Source organism: Pholcus phalangioides, unplaced genomic scaffold, assembly GCF_987345545.1.
Source record: "Pholcus phalangioides strain wild (caught in Gottingen) unplaced genomic scaffold, Ppha-v1.0 ptg000015l_1, whole genome shotgun sequence".
Classification (NCBI taxonomy): domain Eukaryota; kingdom Metazoa; phylum Arthropoda; class Arachnida; order Araneae; family Pholcidae; genus Pholcus; species Pholcus phalangioides.
This window is the reverse complement of record NW_028301608.1, coordinates 57,207,100-57,216,386: the sequence shown is the minus strand read 5'-3', so window position 1 is coordinate 57,216,386 and position 9,287 is coordinate 57,207,100.

The window sequence follows — 9,287 nt, the reverse complement described above, 5'->3', positions numbered from 1 at the left end:
TCTACGTAACGTCATGAGCGTCGTAGTACAAAATTCAGATTGAGTAGGAAAATTCCGAAAATTCGAATTTACAATACCGTCTCTAATAAAATTAATCAGTTTATCTCAAAAATATCTCGAAAATATGTATGGAATATGGAAGCCTTCATGGAATGTAAATTTTACATAATCAGAGATATAAAAAAATTGTAATTACTCACAAAATTTCATATAATAATTTCATCGAGGATAAAAAACTTCTACAAGAAATCAAGAAACTCAAAGGAAAGTTTTTAATTTCGGTTGTGGATAAAGCTGCGAATAATTTTTGTGTTATTTGCAAAGTGTTTTATAAAGAGTTACTTCATCAAAGTAAATCACTCTTAACAGCACATATATTAAAACTGACAGGCCGTGATGCAAAAAAAGTGTTTAGTTAGCGCAATAATTGAGTGACATAATGTGACCTGGATGACCGTGAACCTGGAAATAGGGGAAGGAATGACGATGAAGGAAGGTGGCCAAAGATCATTAGGGTTAAACAAATAATAAAAAAAACCAATATTCATTACGACTTTGGTCATAAAACAAATTCTTGCATTTCGATTAAATGTCGGTTCTTCGCCACTGCGTGCATGTTCGACGATCGCCGTCACCAAGTCGCATTTGGTATTCTTTTCGAAAGGTGTTGGATTTTTTGGAGGAATAGGCGCATGCTAAAAATAGCTTCGCTTTTTGTAGGCAAAAACCGACAAACACTTTAGGGGGAGATATTTTTGTTCTTGCAGGAAAGATCCATCCCACTTTGAAAGGGGAAAACAAAAATTTAAAAACAGCATTCATGCCATATGGCATGATACAGATCTATTAAAGAAATCCATAAAAGAAACATGGTAAATGTAAAAAACATAAAAATAGTAAATTCTAATCTTAAGTTTCCATATCTATTTGCTATTGTCAAATTTCACAAAAATCTGATTAAATTCAGATTTGTGACATGCAATATAAATAGCTACAATCATAAAGTTAGTTTAAAATTCTTAAATTTGCTTCGTAATATTCCCGAAGAAAAATTGATAACAGCAAATCTTGCTTCATCATTAATAATAATGTCATAGTTTTGGAAATTCTCAAAACAGATAGTATAAGCGGAATTACCGCATCGTGACTGCGGCTGCCATAACTAACGTTGACATAATCCACGAAAAAAATATGGTTTGACGATGGTCCCGAATCATGTCTTTCGTTATTGGACTTTAGCTCGAGATCACCGGCCACTTCGCGAACTGGCTGGCCAATGTCCGAATTTCATAATTTGGCTGGGTAAATATTTAAAGAAACCGGCCGATTCACAAAGTGGCCAGCTCCGTCGAAAATTGGCCAATTTCAGGCTTTGGCAGTACATATATACATATATATATATATATATATATATACACACACGGAATATCGTGCAGGATGCATTATAAATAAAAGACTATTGGATTACGTGGGTTTTGTTGATGTTAAGTATTGACAATGTTCAATAGGGACTATAGAGAATGACAATGGGGTACCTTCGAACTTGTTTTTGAGCACGTGTGTAGAAATTGTACATAATTGAGGTTTCCCGGTTCTGTCCACTTTTTCTACGTGTAACTATTCTTCATAAAATTATGAAACTTCGGGAATCCCTTAATAAAGGAATGAAAAATATAAATTTGATTCATAAAGTTACCGATACAAATATAGTCACCAGATTATCTGAGCTGTGAAAATGAAAATATCTCTTCATGTGACTTCAAAATGGACAGGTATTTATGTATACGGTTCCGGGTTATACGAAGATGAAATTTAGGAAATCACAAATTTATCTACACAGCCAAAAATTTTCACTTATTTAAGCAGTGATCCAAATACACAGTGATACATGCTTTCTCTGTATTAGCGTATTGTAAGTTTTGCTTCTCTGTCTGCCTCTTCTCTTCTGTCTGTTTCATATATTGAAGTTACAAATATCTATCAGAAATACCAATGCTGCCAAATTCACAAAGAAAATAATTATATAGTTGCTACTTAATTTTATTTTTGCAATTTAGTTTCACGACATATTTCAGTCATCAAAACAGGCGCTGATAACATTGGACAACAATTCTGTTCGACATGAAAATTTAAAATACCGAATATCACCATGAAAAAGTTTTGTTGGCTCTTGTTTTTCGACGAAAGTTGGGAAAGAACAACAAAAACTAACGGATACGATCCTTCCAATTCAACTTTACAATTCTGTTTTTTTTTGACACAGAGTGTCCATATAAAAAGTTCTTTTTTTCAGTTCTAATAACTATACAACTCCTTGCAACATGAATGATGTATCTGAAGTTCCTGACTTCGCACATTTATATTCCGCAAGAATGACTTTAATATCTGTCATCGTTTCCTCTCTATACCATTTTGAAAACCGTCAGTCGATTGTGGGACACTGTGTACATGATTCTGAATGTTTTTGATCTGCTGAGCAGATATTATCATGAGAAACTTCTACCGACATTTTTATCGGAAATATTATTATGTCAAGAATGAATATTTGCGTTTCTACGAATTTTTGTAGTGTTTTATGTATATTGATATTGTGTCTCTATATATTTGCGAGGTTTCTATATGCATGTATTTATGATTTTTTTTTTTTTGCGTACTCATTATTTTTTCCATTGCGTTTGAATTTACTTGTATTGTATCACTAAATATGCATGTATCTTTTTTATGGTCAGAGGCGTATTCAGCGCAACGCGCGAATTATACACTAATTCACTATTTTCATTCGGGACACATGAATGCATGAATGAATAAACGCCAGAACTTTGCCACTGAACTTATCCTGTTGCCGAGATCTCTTGAAACCCAGTTTCACGGCAGAGTCTATTCGGGATACAAAAAAATCATCAAAATTTGTTGTTTAGAGTAATTAAATATTTAAAAATGAAACCATACATTGCGGTTTTTAAAACGTTAAAATCAAAAGAAAAGCATTATCATTATTCGCTCTTTATTTGTGATTCAATTTATATCTCTTCTTAATAGTTGAATGAATTTCAATCTATCGCATTAAACGAACGTTGTGGGATGATAAAAACGTTTATGTAAAACTTAATATGAAAACTCCAAGCTAGGAATAAAAACAAAAACAAAATGCGTTTGGAAACATCAGATGTTATGATGATAGTAAGAGCAGATGCCCGTTATTACGATTTGGAAATTAAATTGTGTCGAACAATATATAGGAAATACTGCATAGAATAATTCAAGTGTGACACGAACCGATAGTACTGATTCAGAAGAGAAATTCTTGGAAATCCTTGGAATGAAATATACACGATCCAAGGAAAACGAATGTATAAATACATCGCTATATCCTGTAATACAATCAAATAATGAATTTCGTAAGTATGACTGAGCAGGAGGATTTCCGAGCAAAACGATATTGAGACAGATTGTTTTATGAGAAATACGAAGTATAACATTTCCATTGATAATAACACACACACACACACACAAACTACAGCACATATTTATTTTTTTCTTTTGTTTTCTTTCACGAAACTTTATATATATTATTTTTTCCCTTGGTATTGTTGTAAAAAAACTCAAAGCTCGGTACATTTATTTATTTTTTCTTTTACTGAGTAAGGATAATAATAGAAAATTATAATCGGAATATTTATTAAAACACAGCTCACTGTGGTCACTAAGGTCACTGTGCAAAAATTGAAATGCTGCATCGTATAATTTAAAAAAGAGACAGTTATGAATATGAATTTGGATATTCAGTTACATAAAGTTGAACTTATTAGTTAACAAAACAAACTAAATCTGTACTCAGTATCGCATTGCGTAGTATTTATGGAACTATCAAGCTGATGAGAATAGGATAAATAATTCTAGATGTTGGATGTAAATGGCACTATTTACATTTTCGTAAATATTGGAATAACGTTATTAATTTTCAGTATTTTTGTTACCCACAGGTATAGGACACAAAGTACTATGCCAATAAATAACAGAAATAATATAAAACAAGCGAGCTCCATAGAAAGACATGCTAAAACATTTTTTGTCATGGTGCCCATTACATCCGGCAGCAGAACTACATTATTGAAAACCTTAATATACCTGTTATGAAATTATTTAGCGAAATTAGAAACTAATTTGCCATAAAACGGAAGTGCAAGTATATCACTTATTGATGGTGTCAATCAAGCATTTTTTCTCTGTCATCCACGACAGCGTTTCTGAATTGGCATATTTACCCATGGATCGAAATATTAATTAATATTTACTTCCCTTCCGTGTATTTGTTTAATCTTTGTTTTCCATTGATTTCATTTCGGCACATTGTATTCAGTATATTGAGCAATGAACGGAAAATACAACTGAATTAGCATTTACCTACACCTGCTGACTATACCATAGTCACTCACATTACGTCCATCATAATCTCTAATATGCTTCGAACGATATTCCACAAACCCTTTGGTAACACCTTCTTATAAATCATTAATCTAAAAAAAAAACTAATCTATTCTAAGGATATACATGAACATGTTGATCCTGTGGGGCTATTAGTATTTTGGAATTATCGGAGTTCCATATTTATAATTTACAATAAAATAACGAAAAAAATCATTTTTTTCGAGAATATCTGAATATTATTAGTATACAGTACGTAGAACAAAGATATACATAAATGAGATTATTCAAACATTAAACAAAAAGATAATCAGGTTGTACCGAACTTTCTCTAGTAAATGTAATCAACTAGAAATCATTAAATCGACTAGTAATCACTAACTAATCATTATGAAAAAACAAACTATTCGCTCAAAGTATGGTAAGTTTTCAACCCTTTTTAAAATATATATCAATCGATTTTGAAAAACCACGTACAATTTTCTTTTTACTCTAAAATGATAATTCCATTGTATGTAGTGTGGTGACATAAAATAACTATCTCCCACATTTTTGATTAATGTTGCCTTCTCGTTAGGTCGGGGTGTATGTTATTCATGAAACAATTGAATGCTATTTTAGGCAATATATTCGGAAGCTCTACCATGCATAAGTAAATTCTTACATAAAAAAAAGTTTAGGATCCAAATTTGTACTCACTATTGTTTAAAAAATTGGGGCTCTAATGGGTGTAATGACAACCAATAGAATCAAGTGAACAAACAAAATCAGAATAAAAGTATAAAAAAATATGAAGCTCCAATTAAAATAAGAACCACATCCCAACGCAAAAAATCATTTCTAGCAGGAGGAACGGTATTAATTTTTTTTTCAAAAATTGAGCAGAAATATGGGAAGAAAACGATAGAAATAGAATATTTTATCCTATAACGTGCACGTAATAATAACGACGGATTCAATGTGTGTATTGCTATGAAACATAATAATGTTCCGATGTATGCGGAAAACCAGCTCTCTGTGAAGAGATATTGATGTTTAGGAAAGGAAAATTTTTATGTCTGCTCTCAAGGGGCCCTTTCATATGCGAGACGAGTGAACTACATCTGAGCTATATATAGAAGCAAATAAAATATACCCTTCTTTAGGCTGGAAACACACTACGCGCTGACGTGACGTGGTACACACGTTAATGATATAAGTTTCCACTAATGAGTATTCTGCAGGTATGTTCACTCTGTGCTGACGCGACGTGGTAAAGTCTGTGATGATGTAATCTGACGTAAAACGCAAAAATTCATGCGCACTACTCTGACGTGATGGGGGGGGGGGGGGCACGTATAAGTGCGTGATATATAAATTCCACGTATAAGTCTTATGTAGTTACGTTCACACTGTGCTGACGTTACGTGGGAATGTGTCGGATTATGAAATCTGACGTAACACGCCATTTTACGTGTAAAAAAAAATCAAAACTTTCAGATTTTCGTCAGTCGTGTGATGGCATGAGTAGACGCCATATTTGGTTTACTCGTTCTTTTTGCTTCATTCGTGTTTTGATCAATTTGTTTTTTTTGTTCGTGTTTTGATCAATTTGTTTTTTTTGTTCGTGTTTTGATTCGTTTGAGTTTTTCCCGCGTTTTCATTTATTTTGTTTTTGTTTGCGTTTCCACGATGAAAGAGGAACTAATCGAACACGTTCGGTCAAACTCTCTGCTGCATGACCCTACCAACACTGTCTATAGCAGAAAGCTTCCGCGCGAAGCTCGTGAAATCACTTGAAGTCGTCACCTACGACTATTTCACCTACAGTCATTGGGTATACTGCAAAAAAAGGTAGAGTTAGCATACGTCGGACTGCTATATTCAATGGCTACAGATAAAATGGACGGCTTCAGTGACGTCAAAGCTTCGCGCGGAGGCCTTCTGCTATAGAAGGTGGGTGCTCACCAGACAGTTGTTGATCTACATTTATGGGAATCAAAGCTGCCCTTAAGGGTGTGGGCAGGGGCGGTCGCACGGGGTTCTGTGTTTTGGGGCCTCGGGTTTATACTAGCAATAATTTCTTTCATAAATTCTGGAAATCTGCATTTTCATTTAGAAAGAAATAATTCTGATTTTCCACCGTATCTAGAACTGTTTTAATAACTTCTGAATTTTCCATCAATTCAGAAATTACAGTGAAACCTTGATATAACGATATTCTTCGGACCTAGGAAAAGTATCGCCGTAGAGAGATTATCGTTATATCGAGAGGCAGCAGTTTAACATTCGAGTGTAGAAATTTCTGAGCACGACTTGAAAAATATCGTTGTAGAGGGATTTATATCGTTCTATCGAGTAACGTTGTAGCGAGGTTTCACTACATTTCTATTATTCTATATTTTCACCAAGTTTAAATTTTTTTCTCCTTGCATTTATTTAGAATTTTCATGATTTTTATTTTCTGAATTTTCGATTCCTCTTTCTCACAGAAGAAAAAAAATGGGGCTAAGGGACCAGCTATTATTTTCGCGACGGGCCCCATGTATGGCGAAGGCGGCCCTATAGAAGGAGAAGAATGGGATGCATCCACATTCTTCTCGAACTACTGCAACGATTAATGCAGTCACTTCTTCCTGTTCCTCATCAAAGCCATTCAAAGCACGTCTCACATCCATGGGTGTTAAAGGTAAAAAAAAACAGTGTTACAAGTTTTGAAAACGGTAGTATAGAGTACTAAGATAGTATCACGACTAACTCACACAATGACTTCACTTCGACTGACGGCGTGAAGGCTGAGACACATTACACCGACGTGACGTGATTTCACATGATCTCAAAGACGTGGTAAATTCTGATTCGTGGAAATTCCACGTGCATAATTTGTACGTTACCGAATTTCCACGAATAAGATTTCACAAATTCGTCATCGTAGAGTGTTTCGACCTGAATGCATCTCTCAAAACATCAGAATGAAAATAGTTGTGTAAATAATCTCCAGGGTATAGATTATTTTATTGGGGAAATTATACGATAACGGCTTAAAGCAGAATTTATTCCACGTAATACTATAAATTTCTCAGTCGTTATTATTATCACTTTTATGAATATATATTTTATATATATAATACGTGAGTATTGCTAGCACACATACAGAGAAAATGAAGTAGATAGACGTAGACTAAATAAATAAATATATATATATATTCAAAACAGAGCGTAACGGATAATAATAGCGAGTAATTTTCATTGAAATTCCTAGGAGAATAGCATGAGCGAAAGCGGAATGTGCTCGAGCTCGGTATTTGTTTTCGGCGACGAGGAAAAATAGCATTGGGAGATCTCGGAAAGGTTAGCAACGGGAGCGAAATATGTAAATACTGATGGTGTATAGATATTTTTTTTTTTTTATTATTATTTCTCGGAAGAGTAGACGTACAAAATTCCTTCGAGTAAAAAAAATAGTGACGGAACATTCGCTTTATGGTCCATTTTTTTTTCACCAGTAATAAAATCGATTCGGCTTTCGCATCGAGAATTTTTTTCCCAAATACTTCCATTAAATTTTTCTTGCCCGCAAATGACGTGATAAATACATCCTTTTGATAGTATACACTTCAAATACCATCTTTGTGATATAACGTGAACAATTTATGTGATTTTCATTTTTGCTTGAATGTTCTATATATATAGGCTATATGGGGTTCATAGTTACCAGCACACACCGCATTTTACTGGTAAGCCGACGATCCCAGAGGTCTAGTTTCAGTTAGAAAACGTATGCAAATAATGTGTTATACTCAGATGCATCACTCATGTTTGCAACGGGTTGTATAGTTATTAAATTTAAAAAATAACTTTTTATACTCTCACGCTGTGCCCAAAAGCCCAATTAGAAAGATATTGACCTATCTTTTCTGAAGCCAACGAAAACCGTTCTACATTTCTAAGTGCAATATCCACCGAGATATTCAAAAAATGGAGAAATGTTGGAAAAAATGAGCAAAAACGAACGGAAAACGTGTTGCATGCTTTGTAATACGTTTTAGAAACGATTAAAGGCATTTTAAACCGATGTCTTCATGTCTTAACAATACTTTATACAACACCATCCCCCGCTGGGGTGTTTTATTTTTGCTTGCGGTTAATTGAAGTTCATGACCCAGGCCCGTAACCAGAAATTTTGTTCTGGGGGCAAAGAGATAGAACAATAGATTTGGCCATCTTTTTCCGATCATTTTCCCACATTTCGGAAGGGGCACCAGACCCCCATGACCAGCCTTAGCATGACCTCCTGCAAACTATTACCAATCTTGATAACATTTTGTCCAGTAGCTTTTCTTTTATGGTTATTTCAAAGTGGAACTTCACTTATACCGACCCTATGTATATATATGATGTCAATTTTTAAGAGAAGGAAAAATTCAAAAGAAAAACTCTTCCTCCTTGGAGCGTGTGAACGGCACCGTGCGATAGACAGTGGCAGCAATGAGGCATTACTCGTAAATGACATCAATGACATCAGAGTCATGCCCGCTCGACTTCGTAATACGCATTTAATTATGTACACTCCATATTTTCAATTTTAAAGTACATTTATGAGATATCTCGCCTCCTTAAAAGCCTCTTTTTTAAAAAATTGACGCTCCCGAATATTTTGAAAAGTTGATTTGTCAATGGAAAATTTTTCCTTTAACCCCCCCCCCCCCTTCTCAGTTTATTATTATTTTTTAATAAAGACTACTTCATTAAAAAAAATATATGGCACTTTGAAGAATGTTTAGAGAAAACATTCTTTACCAATAATATACTTTAAAGAATGTTTTTTTAATTCCTGCTGTGCAGCTTGAAGGGTTAAACGAGTTAAATATCATTCATTTTGA